Source organism: Euwallacea similis, unplaced genomic scaffold (genome assembly GCF_039881205.1).
Source record: "Euwallacea similis isolate ESF13 unplaced genomic scaffold, ESF131.1 scaffold_48, whole genome shotgun sequence".
Lineage (NCBI taxonomy): Eukaryota > Metazoa > Arthropoda > Insecta > Coleoptera > Curculionidae > Euwallacea > Euwallacea similis.
In genome coordinates, this window is record NW_027098673.1 from 19,569 (window position 1) to 37,092 (window position 17,524).

The 17,524-nt window shown below is 36.3% G+C and overlaps 1 long non-coding RNA gene across 1 annotated transcript; it reads right to left on the reverse strand.

Annotated features, from left to right (window-relative positions):
• Window positions 1-2,752: 2,752 nt before the first annotated feature.
• LOC136418932 (uncharacterized) lies at window positions 2,753-8,010 on the reverse strand. Its single transcript, XR_010753000.1, has 4 exons — window positions 7,771-8,010; window positions 7,542-7,718; window positions 7,284-7,489; window positions 2,753-3,620 (listed from the first exon to the last, which is right to left on the reverse strand). It is a non-coding gene; the product is annotated as an uncharacterized lncRNA (long non-coding RNA).
• Between the last annotated feature and the right edge of the window lie 9,514 nt (window positions 8,011-17,524).

Here is a 17,524-nt window from a genome sequence, read left to right on the forward strand (position 1 = left end):
CATCAATATATCCTTCTAATCTAGTAACATACTCTTATCTCTCTCTCATTTACCTAATACTCCACCATCCTCTATAAATCCCACAGTTCTTTTAATAATCCATCCGCTTCTTATCTCCCCTAATGCCTAAATCATCCGTCTCTCAGTAGTTCCCTATCCGTCAGGAATATAATCTCATAATAATATCCCATCAGTGTCCCTTCTAGTAGTTCCTTCTCTACAGTTCTTATAAATTCCTTATCTAGTTCCCTTCTTCCTAAAATATCTTTCATAGCTATCCTCTCAATGCTCAGTAAATCATCTAGTCCCATCTAAATAGTCTTCTCACAAAGTTACTCATAGTAGCTCTCCTTTAAATCCTTCAGAAATAGCTCTCTACTTCTATCAAAGTTCAGTTACTTCCTTCAATCATCTCCTATCCCTACAATAATAGTTCCTTCAGTGTCTCTCTCTCTCTCTCTCACAGCTTCTAATATCTCTTAATCCATCCCTTTCCTAGTTCTCTTCACTCTCTCATCTCCCCAAATATCAGTTCTCCCCTTCTCTCTAATCCCTACAATCCCCCGCTTGCGAGTTCCCTTGGAAATATCTCCGAATCCTTCCCTATATCCTCCTACTACATCCCAGTTCTCTAGTAATATCTATACTTCCTTCCCTAATCCCCCATCAGTACACATCCCTTCTTTCCAATCTCTCCCCTTCACCCTTTCCAGCTCATCTCATCACTTTCCGTTCCTTCTCTTATCCCTATCCTATAGCACTACAATCCCCTTCTCACTAGTCCCCTGTTCGTCTCTTCTCTCATCCCTTCCAATAATATCTACACACTCCTGTCCCTCATCCCTAGTCCCCTCTGCTCACTTCCCAATCCCTTGTTAGCTTACTCCTATCCCGCGTCCTTTTCTCCCCCGTTGGAATACTCTACTCCCCCATCGTTCGTCCCCCATTGTATCAATACTCTCTTCCCACACCAATTATAGCAATACTTCTTTCCCCCAATGTTCGAATACTCTTATCCCTCATCCTTCGTCCCCGATTGTATCAATACTTTCTTCCCTCACTGTAATATCAATACTTCTTTCCCTAATGTTCAAGAATTCCTATCCTTCATCCCTTCCCCGTGAAAGTTCTAATACTCCTTTCCCACATCCCCCTTCTCCAGAGTTCACAAATTCCCATCCTTCATCCCTTTCCCTTCCCAATTCAAATACTCCTTTCCCTCATCCCTATAGTCCCCCTTTCCCCTCTCGCACCTTCTTAGCTCCCTTCCTAGTCCCCCAGTTCTCATCCCATTCCCCCATCCTTTCCTCGTTCCTTTTCCATCCCCTTCATAATCCCACCTTCCTTCCAAAAGCCTTCAATCCCCCTCCCTCTCTCTTATCCTCCCTTTTCCCAAGCTCTTCTTATCCTTCATCCCTTCTAAAATACTCACCTTCTAGCCTTCCTTCCCTTTCCTTCATCCCTCATATAAGCCCCCATTCCCCCTCCTTCTTAAAATCTATATCCTCTCTAGTCCCCCTTTTCTGCTTCAGCATCGTCGTCTTCTTCTTCTCCTATCCTGCCAATCCTCTCTGCTCCTTCATAATACTCACCTTATCTCTCATCCCTTTCTAGTCCCCCCTTTATCCTTCCTCTTAATCTCTTCCATCCCCTTTTAGTACACTCTTATCCTTCATCCTTATTCCGTGTACTCCCATCCCTCATCCCTTTTCTAAAATGTTCCCATACTCCTGCCCCTTATCCCTCTTCTATAATATCCAAATACTCCCATCCCTCATCTCCTTTTTATAATGTTTCCATACTCCTCTCCCTCATCCCTTTTTTTTAATGTTCCCGTACTCCTGTCCCTCATCCTTTTTTTTATAGTATCCAAATACTCCTGTCCCTTATCCCTTATCCCCCTTTATAAGTAAAACCCCCAATTTCCCTCCATAATGTCCCTTAATCCTCCCATCTTCTTCTATTCCCTTTTTTCTAAAATCCGCAGTTCCCCCTCCCAAATCTCATCTTCCCTAAGAATATCCCTTTTTTTTTTAAATACTTTCCAAATCATCTAATCTCTTTCCCCGCAGTATCAGACAGACAAATAAAGTAATACATCATCTCAGCAATAAAGAAATACAAAAATTATCTCAATAGTTCTATCTAAATAATTACAAATTAATACTAACACCCGTGAAAATCTAAAAAATGCAAAATCACACTGGAAATGTCCCCCTAAATCTACTACACACTTTATGTCAAAAAATCTAAATCACTTGTTGGCCCTTTCCCAAAGAATAATCTCCCCTTTACTTCAAAATTCAAAGTTATTCAATTTCCCAATAGACAGTCAAATCAGCATCCTGACCCTCACAATACAATTTAATAATCAATATATACCACCCTTTAATGTGTCACTTTTTTTTAAATATCTAAACTATCCTCTAATTATAAATAAATAAGAGTACATGTCTTTAGAAACACTTTACTCATCTCTCAATATAATGCAGACCATGTATCTCTTCTTCATTCATAGAAACACCAATAATATTCATCAATAAATACTAAATATACTAAATTTACAAACTACAAGCTCTAAATCAGTCATAATACTGCGGGGAATGTTTCCAAAAATATAGACAATACCTATAAAAAGTTACTACATTTCCACAAAATAAGACAAAAATGCATAAACCCAATCCTCTCACGAATCCCAAAAGACCACTTTCCTATTCATCGGGTAACAGGTTTAGAAATAATCTCACACAAAATCCTTCAATTCTGCTTTTATTACTTGCAGTCAGAAGAAACACCCTTCTTTTAGTTCTAAAAGCTTCTTAAAAAATAATAATAATAATAATAATAAAAAATATACAGTTACCAAATATACCACCACTCTAATGTATCACCTCGACAAATACTCTTTCGAGTCATCAAAAGTAATACAAAAAAAGTCACAAATTTAATAAATATAATATCCAGTTAGTAAATTACAAACAAAAATGTTATCAAAAATCAGTTAAATAATACATAAACCATAGAAAATTAATTGTTTCAATTTTAAATTTCATCTTTTATCAAAAATAACACATTTCATAATCATAAAATCGAAAATACACTCATTTCCTAACTAGGAACGAAAAGTTTCATTGCACTTTTACTAAATTCATTAAAAAACTAGTACCCTGCAATGTAGTTTCAAATGCTTTCATTTATTTATCCCTTAACCCCTTTTACAATTCAAAACAATCCACCATTTCTACTTACACGAGCCATGAGCAATGCTAAAGAACCACACAATATCACAAACTGTACTGTACGAGTACCAATTACACATCTACTCGACTCTCAAATTTCTAGGAAAAAGTACAATTCACTTTTCGTTCCTCACAAAATACTCTTCTTCTCAAATCCCTCGACCTATCACTACTTCTTATTTTCATCACTTACCTACCATTGGATCCTTCCATTTCTCCCTTTTCCTTTCTCAGTTGCTCTATGCATTTCATCTGTTTTCTCACAAAATTAATTAAGAAGCTTCAAACCTCCAATGCTTTCTTGAAGACATTGTCCCCTCGACTTATCTCCTGGCACCTATCACCAAATGCAAGTGTTCCGAGTACTTCATCCTTCGGAATCTGAAACAATGACAATTCATTGCACCTAGTTCAATGAGACACCACATAATACACATAATAATCTTCTGAATCCATCATTCCCAACACTCCAAGGTCATAATACCTACTTTCATAGCTCGGAATGTGCAAATTCTCAAACTATGCAAATCTAAAATACAAATAATCCTCAAATACTTTGAAAAGCACCATTACGTGTTCCACAAATACCTTCATCCGCACACCCTGACAAAGTACGATGGGGTTATGTCCGAGGTGATGGAGCCATGGCTCGTATAACCTCAGTTTATCTTCGAGAATGTTATGTGGAATCCTTCGACCAATTCCAATTTACACCAATGGGTTACTTCTTGTCCCCAGTTTTAAAAAATTACTTCCGAGACAATCGACACACATAATCAAAGCCCCAAGGAACGAATTGGAACAGTGTGCAATTATCACCCCACACAAGTTCTCGACAATGTCTTCAAAAGTATCAAAGTTCTGGTAAACTTCAACTTTCACATGAGTGGACCCCGTTTTCCACAATTATTATCAATGTTTTAAACAATTACATTTCTTTTCTTAAAAAATAGCTTAAAAGTTTAATCGAAATCTTCAAACTTAAAAATAGTAATAAATAAATTAATATAACCTCACTCTACTCTGTCATTCCAAATCACATGATCGAATTGCGACTTACTTCTCATCTTCTTTTTCTCTCGTGTAAATTACCTCAGCTGACTGCTAATGCTAACCTAAAATTCGTCAATCGGAACCCGCCAAGAATAAAATACCCGCCATAAATGTACAGTGTTAGGGAAATAACTTTGCTACTTTTCTACTTCCTATACTAATCCTGGTTAGTTCCGATTAGCCGTTCTAATTTTCTAATTCTAAATAATAATTCCTCAATTTACAAACAGTTCTCTTTCCTGTTCAAAAGAACTCTTCGTTCCAAATAATGTTCTCGATCGTCGGTTAAATTTGACAAAGTTATTTCCCTATACCCTGTACAATTAAAATAGAACCTACGTCCTAATAGTCTATTTCACACAAGACTAAAGCACTGTCGGGTTTGTAGGTGTTTGCGTTTACCGATAGGGTTCGGAGTAACGCGGCGTGTTGTGGGTGCTAACGGGGTGATCTATTCTCCCGTTACGAGTCGGACACGCTGAAGGGACCAGTATTCTAACCCGGCAAAGATACTAGTCGTAGATACAAAATACGCGCTGATACAGCTCGACTATCTTTATTTACACAAAACTATTGCTACGTTTATTATCACAGTCTGTATATACTATACTGAGGGTGATAATCGTGGTACGTTACCTCGAGAGAGCTGAGAGTAAGAGTATATGAGATAAGAGGTATAAGAGATCAGAGATATAAGAGATTAGAGATATAAGAGAGATTTTAAGGGTCTGTTTGGGTTTATATAGCTAACCAACCCTTTCGCTATTTCCGTCCCTGCTACTCGTCAACTGTCACTCCTGTGAGTGTCACTTGTCGGTGCAGGTTCTCGGTGTGAACTACTCTCGAGTGTATAATGCACCACAGCACTAATAAAATTCTGAAATAATACAAGTTATATCTCACCCATACAGTATGTAGACTACATTAATAATCTACTACTGCAAAAAAACACAATATAAAATACTAATCAATCACTCATAAAATATAGTACAAACTTGGAAAAGCATACGAGCAAATTCCCTACCTCTCTTTGTTTCAACTTTCCCAGTTCTAATAAATCCTTTAAAACCGTAAAAGTACCTACTAGTAGTGCCAGTTTAATTTTACCCCCATAATTTGCACACGTGGCCCACTTGTGTGCAAATTATGTGGGGCATCCTAAAAAGGCCCCTTCAGCCTACCCTCCTCTGTCTCTCTTATTCTCTATTAATGTTACATTCACAAAAATTATCCTATATACATAATATCTTAATTTAAAAACAATTAAGACCATTCCTTTAAAAATCGTTCAAATTCATCCTATCACTTTGCCCACTATATTCAAACTCTCCTCAAAATAAACCGACCCTGTTATCCACCTTTTTTCTTATCTCTTCTCTTCTCCAATGAATACTGCACCCCCGTGCTCCAATCTCTACTTCTCACTTGACTTGTCCACTGCTGGAAATGCTTTTTTCTTCCAAGTCTTTTTCCAGTTTTCCTCATCTTTCAGAATAAATCTTATCTCCCTTCACCAGTTCCGGCCCTTCCTAAGCCTCTTTCAAATTTTCCCCTTTGCTAAATCTCCCAAGTTCGTCTTCCTTAGTTCCAGTTACATCCTTTCTAAAACCTCACAATTTCGGTGAATAAATTTCGTTCACCATTTTGTCCAAGGATCCCCAAGTATTGCTTAAAAACAGACTTTTTTCCAAATATCCTTCGGGAAAAATTCCTCAAATGGCTTTTCTAGGCCCTAAAGTTCCTCTACAATTTTAAGAAGCTCCTAGCTGACACATATCTAATGACTACATACTAACACTAATAAAATATAATAATGCAACTTCCCTTATTCTATCCCTCCAAACATGTTTCTCACAAGTTACCTAATACCCTTATAAATATCACTAATTTTAATATACATATTACATATTCATTTGTTCCTTCTAAAAGCTCTAATTACTTCGCTCTGAAATACATGTACTTTCTTACTCTTATCCTTGAAATTCACAAGAAATAATCTTTACTTTCTTATTAATTATAAATACTTAAATGACCTACTGGCAAATTCTACTTTTGTAATATACATTCCTTCCTATTTTCTTACATATGCCCAAGTTATCTTTCCATATAATAAATAATGTCCTATTCTTATGTTTAAATCCCTCCTCTTCTTTCGCACCCACCATTTACTTCTAATTTCTATCTTTTCCAATGTCTCTCAAGTTTTGCATTCTATATGCATGTTTCTGTTACATTTTTCCACCTACATCCCCTCCCTCAAAAGAAAAATTGCCTAAAAAGTCCTTTCCTATGTCCCTACCTACTTAAACTTACTATGAATACCCCTAATGTCTTAACCGAATTACTTTACCTAACATATGCATCGACAATTTCAAATACATAATTCCTGTACCTTCACACTATGCTTTCCTATCTTATATAAATATTCAAATCATCTAAAAAATACAATTTACTTTCTATCCTAAATTACTACATCTTTATCCCTAACACTTAAATAATAATCATAATGTAATTCACAATTCCTACAATATCTACTAATTTAAAAATAATATACTTTCCCTATGTTTATAATCTTCAATTTATAATACCCCCTGTTATCTTATCTTTTAAAACAATTATTTCAAATAAGCCAAATAATTCTTATAATGGTGAACATTTCACCATACATTTCCAAATATCAATCAAACACTCTATCTACTGTGCTGTTACAAATTCAAAATAAATTTACTATATACTTTATAATAATACCATCCTCTAATTAAATACTCTACTTTCTCAAATTTCAATTCCACAATAATCCATAAGTTATGGTACAATTTTTCACATATTTCCTTTTAAATTAATCAAATATCCTTCTGATACATCAAAATAACTAGAAACTAGGAAATTCTTAATTAACTTTCAAAATTAAACTCACAAATTACTTATTAACTACAAGCAAATTCCTATTCTTCTTAACACAAAAAAGCAATCTCGTAATAATCCACTTACTTGCAATCCTCCAAATCTCAGTACCTCCTTCCTTGTGAAAAAATACTTTGGCCCTTTTCTTTTTCCCTTTACTGGGCCCCAGTCAGCTTGTTCGATCATTTTCACTTTTGCTGTTCTCGTAATTTCCTACTTCTCTCTTGCCAAAGTTCCATGTATCTATCTAGTGAGCTTCCTCTTTGCTTCCCTTATAAATCTTATTCTTTTTGCTAAGAGGAAATAAATAAACCACTGTCCTTCGATAAAACTACAAAGTACTACCTTGCTATCTTTTTGCCCTTAACTTAAGTTCTTTTGAATCCGACTACTCCAGTGAAAAATCTATCTTTCCTATCCATGAATGTGAGCAATAATCCAACTTTCGATACCAGTTTTTGGTAAAGTTCCTTGTCTATATCTCTGGCCCCTCCGTCGTTGGTGATCAGTCGAGGGAATCCACTATAATCTTAATGGTTCAATCTTTTTATGTCAAATCTGTGGGGCAACCCACCTTCTTTCTTCCTAATTTTTAGGTTAAACGTTCGGTCCTTCCTGCTAGGTTTTCTGTTGAAGAACCTCACTACTAATCTGGTGCTCGTAAACCTAACCTAAAAGGTATTTGCAATGTTACCAATAAACCTTTGTTAAGTTAAGAAGGTTTAGTTTCTTTTATACGCGAAAACAGTGTTTCTGAGACTGCGAACTCAGGGTGGTCCTTCATAATCGATCAATCCAGTCCACGATCTACGCAATTCACGGTTATCGTATCGAAAGGGGTGAATCGACCCAACCACGTACACGCGCCAAATTTGGACCTAACAATGTATTGTAGGAAAAGTTGCTAAAGTCGCTACCAACGCCGGAGTCCAAAGAACTGTTCGTAGACCGGCGTTGGAAGAAAACATATTAGATGTCGTATTTGAAAATCCTTCAACTAGCGTTAGAAAATTAGCAAGCCAATTTGTTACCTCTGAGAAGACGGTATTTAACGTTCTTAAAGAGCAACTGTTGCATTCGTATCATGTTCAAAAAGTTCATGATGATCATGATGATCTTCCACGTCGATTAGAATTCGCAAACTGGATGTTACAACAACACACGAATAACAATAACTTTATCGGAAATATTTTGTTCACTAACGAAGAAGGATTTATCAGAAACGACATAATTAATTCGCACAACTTACACACTTGGTCCGCTGAAAACCCTCATTCCACTGTTATTGGCAAATATCAGCACCAATTCAATTCAATTAATATACTATATATAACATCTTTATTTCATTATGAAATAGGCTATCGACCGTTGTGGTCTTTCTGCCCGTGCAATAGATTAATTTTATAATTAATTGTATTATACAGCTTAATTATACCTATGCTACATGCTTGTCATAATCTGTGTCACCAGGAGTACTCTTAATTTAGCCAGTATCAATATAAGAAAGAGGCAAAAACCCGAAGGAATGAATTCCTTTAATTATTAAGATATTCCAGTAATGTGGATTCTGGAATATCGAAGGGGATATGGGAAGGTATATCGGGATTGTCCATCTGATATTATGAGTGAAAGAGGACTCAGTATAGTCCAGTTGTGTAAATTTATTTTTCCATTTTGTTTGTAGTAGCGTCAGTTTCTCAGTTATTTGTGTCATTTGTATCTTTTCGTACAGGTATTCGTTTGAAGGGTTGTGTAGGGGGTTATGGGGGCTGTTTAATTTTTGTTATTAGTCGAAGTGCAATTTGTTCTGTGGTTTGTATGTGCTTTTTCATCTTGTTAGAAGCACTTACCCTCAAAATATGTCCGTAGTCGAGTAGCGGTCTACAAATGGATTTGTATATTTTGGTTGCTGTTGCAGTACTTATTCCTCTGTCGTTGTACGTAAGTACTCTGAAGTATTTAGTTCTTTTAATAATTTCGGTTCTTATGTTCTGTGCCTGTTTTGTAAATTTCAGTTTCTGGTCTAGAGTTATTCTTAAGTATTTTACGTCTTGTTTTGGTACCGTTGTGTCCGTCCATTAGAATTGTTAAGGAGTTATCTTTAATTCGATGGTGTGGTAGTAATAATTGATTCTTTGTGGCGTTCGGTATTAATCTCCATCTGTAAAACCATTCTATCGTTTAGTCTGTTATTGTTTGAAGTTTGGCTGCGGCTTTTTTATATTTCTATCGTGTACAACGAGTGCCGTGTCGTCCGCATATTGTAGCACATACGCAGTTTTATCGAAGTATTTTTTGTCCCGTCTGTTTTCATTGTATTTGTCATGGCAGTATATGTTGTAAAGGAAAGGTGAAAGTGGTGACCCTTGCGGGAGTCCTTGTTCGGGGGAAAAAGGAAAGGATAGAGTGTTGTCAATTCGTACTTCCAATTGTCTGTTTTCCAGTAGGTTCTTAATTGTGTATAGTAAGTATTTTGGTGTTTTAAGTTGGTGCAGTTTGTATAGGAGTCCTTTGTGCCAGACACTGTCAAATGCTTTGTTTATGTCCATAATCAAACAGGCTGATTTGTTGTTGGAGAGGTGTGTTGTTTGTATATTGTTAATTAGTACAAAGAGTGGGTGTATTGTCGAATGCTTCCGTTTAAAGCCAAATTGATAAGTCGGTATGTGTTGTCCGATCAGTTTTTGAAGTCTGTTCTTCATAATATGTTCGAATACTTTACTCAACACTGGTAGTCATGTAATTGGTCTGTAGTTTTTTGTTCGCGTATTGTCCAATTCGCTTTTTGGAATTGGAATAATAATTCCCCTTTTCCATGTCTCTGGAATTGTGTTTGTCGCAATGCAGTTGTTGAGCAAATCCAGTATGGTTTCGTGGGTCTGTGGAGTCGGGATCTTTAATACTTTAATTTTAATATTGTCTTTGCCTGGTGCTGTATTTTTCATATGTGTAAGTGCTTCGTCATATTCTACATTCGTAATTGGTTGATATGTGCATTTTGCCTCGTCAATGAAGTAACTGTCGTACCAGTCATTTACTCTCATCCAGTTGTGTATATCAAAGTTAGGGTTGTTTGAGGTTGAAAAGGCTTTCTGAAAATGTCTAGCAAATGCGTCGGTTTTATTCTGATCCGTGTGCTGTTCTGTTCCGTTTTCCTCTATTGTACCACTGTTATTAGTTTTTTTGTAATGTGATAGTTTTTTTTTGCCAGTATGTTTTCCCTTTGACCCGTTCAATTTCCTGGCAGGTCTCTAACCATTTCTCCTGTCTAAATTAATATATCAGATATTTAATATTTCGGTTAAGACTGTTGAGTTCCTTTTTTAGTTCATGGTTTTGAGTTGTTGTGTAAAGTCTATATAGTTCTCTTTTGTTTGTTGATCAGTCTTAAGATAAATTTGGGTAGGGAGTGTTGGTAGAAGGAATTTTTTGTCGTGGGGTAAATTTTTCTATTGCTAGTGAGATTTGATTTTGTACATTTCCTATTGAGGTGAGTTCTGTTTGTGATTGTATGTGTTCGTGTACGAGTTTCCGTACTTTATCTGTGTCTGTTTTGTTGAGGTCTAGTTTATGTGCTTTGTTCTTCTGGGGAATTGTTTGAGTCTGCCTAAGCTCGATGTTAAATGTTATTGCTAAGTGATCCGAACCAAGTTCGTTTGTTAATTGTACGTTGTTTATATTATTTGTAAGGTTACTTGTATGAAGAAGTACGTCTGGTGTTAAGTCTGGATTCCTCGGCATAAGGAATGTGGGGGATGTATGTTGTTTTACAAAATCCGAATTTGTTACGAATTTGTTCAAATAAGACGTTTTGTTTTAGTTGAGGTTGAAGTCTCCTATAATTATCGAATATTTGTATAGGCATGTCTTCGTTAGTATATTTTGTTCTATATGAGAGTGGAGGTGTATGTATACTAGAAAAATATGGATGAAGTTATTCAGGTAGGGAACGGTGAAGTGTAGGCAGTCATTCAGGGGATTATTAGGGGCTGGGGGGTTTGCTTTACCCAGTTTTATTTTCGGATGCATCAGGGTCAAGGCACCACCTCTGGCGTTGTTAATGGTATTGCCATGCTTACATATAGTATATTACCAGTCTCTATATGTCGGTGTCAGTCTCAGTTTGGTTTTTGTTTCTACAAACATGCCGCAGTCAGTGTCATTGCGTTCTATATAATTATAAATGAGATGTTTCTTATGGTTTATTCCGTTGATGTTGGCATAGAGTATTTTCAAGTTGAATGTTCTAGATTTGTAATTGTTTGTTTGAGCTGTTCTATAGGTTCAGTTAGGGAATTTGTTTTGGGTGACTGCAAGTCAAACATTAATATATATGTCGGAGATTTATTAGTCCTTAAGTTAGAATTGTACCATTAGAACCGATAATGGATGAGGGGCAGGCTGACAAAGCCATCTTGAAGATAAAGCATTGTCAAACGAGGTCACTACTACCGACATAATTAAGTGCCCACGTATGGGATTTGTCCATGGAAAACAGGGATTAGCAGGTACTCCCCTTGGGTCTTAAGGACCACCCGATCGGGGAAAGTTAAGAAAGGAATCAAGAACAAGTAGTTAAGAGATATAAGGGCGAAAGAGCGGTCGAGTAGTAGTGAATTCGTTCGTTTGCTTTTCTACTTTTGCTTTTTCTATAAAATAATACAACGCTAAATATAGAAAACGTTCCTAATGTTACCCCGACATACACATACATGAGCCAAAGAAAACAACCGAGGAGTCTATTTCGAAATCGTCTATGAATTTTTTATGAAGTTTTTTAAGCAATTCTTCCCTATTTGTATTGGTGGTTTTGTTGATTCGACTTTATTATTTATTTATTATGAAGTCATGAGTTGTTATAGGTGAGTGAATTCGACTTTGTGTCGTCGTTTCTTTTGACATCTCGGCTGTTTTCCTGTTGAGGCACTTAATTTTGACATTTAGAATACCCTCGATTAGAGTCATGGGTCTTTTTGGGCACTTCATGCTCCAAGCTGCATGGTCGTTGGATTTGCAGGTGGCGCATCGGATTGGGAGTGACGATGTACAGGCTGCCGTGATGTGTGATCTCTGACACTTGTTGCATCTCAAGGGCTGTTTGCAGTCCTCAGTCTTATGGCTGAATGTGTTGCATTTGCTACATGGAGCGGGGAGAGGAGCTGGTGGTTTGCTTTCTACAATCCTGAAGATGCGTCCCAGAAATTGTATGGCTCTGTCGTTCATCAATTGTTCGAAGGTTTTAAGATCACCCGTTATCAACCTCATCATTGATGTTGGTGTGCCTCTTTCCCTTGACATGATTCGCTTGCAGAATCTGATCTGTAAGTTACGTTTCTTCAATTGGTTTAGGAACATCTCGTCGGATATGTCGAGGTTTACCCCTGTGGCCACCACTGAGTAAGAGAGTGTGAATTGTCTGTTGGAGTTTTTGTTCCATTGGCGTTGTGATGTGTTGGAAGTTCGATTGATTTTGAATTCCGTTATTTTGTTGTGCTGTTTTAGGACTGTCAATGTTTTTGTTGCTTTTTCTACAGTTTACAGTCTACAGTTTTCTACAGTTTGTCTTTATTAGAAAGCAAGTATCCTTTTTTATAATGATGTCTGTATTGTCTGCGTTTGTTTCCTCCCACTTGAGTGCCAGTTGGATCCTGGTAGTAGTTGGCGGTACATAAACTGTGAAAGAGTGAGTAAAAGTTGGAAACCTTTGCTGTTGTTTCATGCTTGTTGTTGATGTTGTTCTGGAATGTGTTGCTGTGGAAGTGGAAACTTGTGCTGATGCCTCAAATGCTGGCCTTTTGGTCTGTTGTGCGGGGGATGTAGGGTTAGAATTGGTAGGGTGGCATTGGGTTTCCTGCCCCTTTTCCTTGTTCTTGCTTTTTTAAACTCCTCATCCTGTAATCTGTCTGATTCGGACTCCTGGGAGCTCTCAGGGTCCATTATGTGGGTGGGATTGAACTATTCCTGTGTTAGCTCTGCTTGTTGCTTGTTAATTAGGCTGTATAGAGATAGTTTATATTCTTTATCGCGAAACTAATAAAAAATTGTTTTGTACTGATCGCACTAGCACGACTCCGCACGGTATTGGACTCACTTTTCGTCTCTTCAATTAATATTTGGGCAGGAATTTTGGGACAATTTCTAATTGGTCCATTCGTATTGCCAATGTGGTTGGATGAACTACATTATTTGGGTTTCCTTCAAAATTCACTACCCGCTTTATTAGAAGAAGTTCCTCTTGAAACCCGTGGTAATAAGTGGTTCATGCATGATGGTGCTCCTTCACATTTCAGTGTTGAAGTACGAAGATATTTAGATAATGTTTTTGCAAATCGGTGGATAGGTCGTGAAGGTCCTGTTACTTGGCCGCCTCGATCTCCAGATCTAAATCCTTTGGACTTTTACTTGTGGGGACATTTAAAAATTTTAGTATATGCCACTCCAGTAGAGAACAGAGAAGAATTATTAGAAAAAATACGTTTTTATTGTCACCAAATTAGAAATAATGTCCAGGTATAATATTATGGGGAGTGCAACAGTCTTCCACACGTGGAGCTCAAAAATGTGTGAGAGTTAATGGCAGTCATGTTGAATTATTATGAATATTCAAATTTGTTTTCCATTTTTTTATAATTTTGTTTGTAAAATTTGACTGTTGTAAAATATATCCTTTTACAAAATGCTGTCTTTCAGGAAAATAGTTCAGTTTTCGTGCATCAACCAAAAGTACCTTTTTTTTCTTCGATACGCTAGAAATCTAATAAACCACGTTACGGTTAAAAAAACCCAAGGTCTTAAAAGTTTAGGGGTAAAGAAGTTGAGGGTAGCTTCCCTTCTACCCCCCTGAATATGTAGAAAGAAATGTTAGATCCTATCTTATTATCCTTGGTATGATACACATGTGACCCGAAGTTCATTAAATTTCATCAACTGGAAGAAAAGTTATTTAGAAAATACCGTTTTCGCCATAAAATTTTGAAGGGTTGTTTTTCCATAGGGATAAGTTTTTGGAAATAAACTTATAAGCGTAAGTACAATCTTTTCACGAATACTTTTCATGTCCGAGATATTGCCCACATTTTGGAAACACCTTGTATAGTGACAGCAGTTAGTTCAATATGTTGGATTAAAGCTATTTTTGTAGCTTGTGATAAATCTGATTCGAAATTAATTTTTAGAGTAATTCTAGAAATTAGTTCTCTTAGCCTATCTATAAAATCTAAAGGATTCTCATTCCTATTTCTAGTCATGAAAGCTAATTGTTGTGAGAGAACGTTTCTTGAAATTCTATCTCCGAATTTTTGACTTAAAGCGGGTTTAATTAATTCCCAAGTAGTGAAATCAGATTTACATATAAGAAAATTTCCAGCTTCTCTAATAATTTTTGCTTGTATTAAAGCAAAAATGAATTCCTTTAAACACATCAATTCAATTTACATAATACCTATGATAATATATATCAACGGATCAAATAAAATATTCAAGGTGTTCCGGAGTTCCCACAAATGGTCTTAAAGTTAAAGCAATTTCTTTAGTTTGCGGCTATTGTCGCCATATTGTATGTTTGATTACTTTTTTCGTTAAAACATTCATATAATGATAAATTTGATAAGCTATTACTTAAAAAATCTGCAACATTAGACATTAAAAGTGAATAACATCGAGGACAAAATACATATTTCAATATTACAAAAAAATGGGAAAGGAAATATCACTTACTGAATTTCCTCCAAATTGGTAGGCCGATCGCCAGTTATTGGTTGAAACCAATGGCCAGCCCCTCCTTTTTTTTTGTTTCTTCAGAAGTGCTGAAGTGGAACTTCCAAAATTGAAGATTTTCTGGTTTTTGAGGTTCCTACCGACTGTGCCAGTGATGTAATTTGACTTACGAACTTTCTTTTAGAAATGTCTTTATTCAAAATTACTTTACACGAAGGTAACTACTGAGAACTTAACTAGCGAGAAGAAGAATATTAAGTGTGTCTGATTAAAAGGCTTAAAATCATTTATACTGAAGGGAAATCATATGACTGATAACGTACCAACGTGCCAAAAGCAAAAGTCAAATAGAACTTAGAACTTTGGTCAAACCTAATTGTGATTAAATAGGTCTTGTTGCAAAGATGATGATCATATCAGGACTAATTTCTATTATATCACTTGGGTAACAGAGAAAGACGAACCAAAAGAGTTGTTAGCCTTTAAAAAGGGAAAACAACCCCGAAATAGCTCTCTTTCAACTTGATTCTTCTGCCCTGAACTCTCTCGGGGTAAAGTATCACAACATCGCCCTTAGTATTAGTGATACCAAGCTGTGAGAATTAGTGCAAACCTTAACTCTGTGCAAAATAAAGTGGTTTAGTAGGAAAAGCGTTTATTTAATCTACTGGATTAGTTTCTCTGTCGGATTGAATACTGATCCTTTCTGCGTGTCCACCGGAAACTATAACGCAGTACGAACCCGTTCGTTCCAGGTGCATGCTACTCTATTACCGACATCTCAATCAGTAAATGCACGCATACATAATCCTGACAAGTATGTCCAGCGTAAGAATGGTTGCACGTCATTGCGGTGAAAATCCGCTGCATTGCCAACTTGTAAATAATATACCTGAATATATGTATATCTTACGGCATTATCAACTTTAAACTTTTAACTAGTCGAAAATATTTTGCTTAAAAGTGTTTTCAGCGTATTCAGTGTATTCAGTGTAGTACTAGTAGCTTACTAGATAAAAATGTAAATTAATCATTTTTACAATATAATCATACCCAGCATTACAGGAAAGTCTTGCTAAGACTAAACATTAAAGTGTAAAAAATAATTATTCATTCTGCATCAAAAAGGTCACTTTCTTCTTCACTATCCTCTTTAACGTTGATTATTAACTGACCTGAACTAACCTCATTCAAGACATGTTCCTTTTCGTACCATTCTTGAATTACATGTTCCGTGTGTTTGATGGTATTTTGCCATATTTCAGGAGTAATTTTATTTAAAGCTTCCTTCGACATCTATAAGTTGCACAACGTTTTTGTTCTTAAAACAGTTTTGAAAATTGGTAAAAACCCAGAAATTTTTTTAAAATTCAAGAAATTTGAAATGTAAACACAGCGATAAAACTTCAAACAAACAAATCGCAAAATGATGTTTGAGTAACAGCAACGTCGGAATATTTTGCCAACATAATTTATGGTGCGAAATTTAAATTTTCATAACGACGCATGGTGTTGTTCTATATGGTCCATTAACAATGAAATTACGTCACTTGTGACGTGCAACCATTCTTAAGCTGGATACACTATATGCTATATGTCGCTTTTCTACAGATATTGAATTTCCCCGTCAATTTTAACCAAAGAAGCAAACAATTACTAATTGTAAGTATTTCAGTCTAGAACATTTTATAAAGGGCGTTTCAGGAGGAGATGTACAAACTTCGACATGTTATTTTACTTTTAATTCTAAGCAAAAAAGTTCCTATGAACATAATATTGTGGAACCTGAGTTCACATGACCATCGCGGGCGGGGCACCGGTGTCGTCCAGGCCATTCCTGCCTCTGCCTACCGGCCACACTTACCTTTTCTTCAGTGATACTCGGAGGAATCATCCCCTTCGCCTCTTAACGAATCGAAGAAAGTCTTCTTGTTGCGTCTTGAATTATCGTTGGCCATTCTTTTACTGTATAACGAATTTATTTACGAAAGAAAAAATTTATCGTGTATAATCTTTGTTTGCCAAGGAGTACCACCTAAGTTTTTTCTAAAAAATCCCCTAACAGTACTTTTACAGATTAATCTAGGAAACTTTGGACTCTAACCAGATTACAAGAAAGAAAGTTCTCTCTAGGACATTCTACAACTTAAGGTCAATTGTATAATGGGGGCCGTTCTTATGTTAGGTCAACTACAACTAACCTGTGTGTTTCTTTTCTGTTGCCGGATGTTGCACGAACACTTCCCGAACTTACTGTTTAAGGCGTGTCGACTACGAACTTCCGAAGAATCAATTATAAGACCAACCAGTCGGGATCAGTACTTCCTCTGGGATTTCTGTTCGACCCTCCGAGAACCACTTCACAGATTAATTTACGAGAGGCACTTTTTAACGAGTAAGAGGACACATGAATTGGTGGTTAAGAATTAAAAGCAAGGTCTTAAGACACGGGGTGCAAGATTGCAAGAGAGCGTCTATCCTATGTTGCGAGTTCTTAAATACTTAATCTACTTGAGAACGACCATAAGTGTACTTAGACTATAGGGTAGTTATTGGATAAATAACTATTGGCCGCGTTAAATCATAACGTTTGAGAGGCACGATTTGACCTT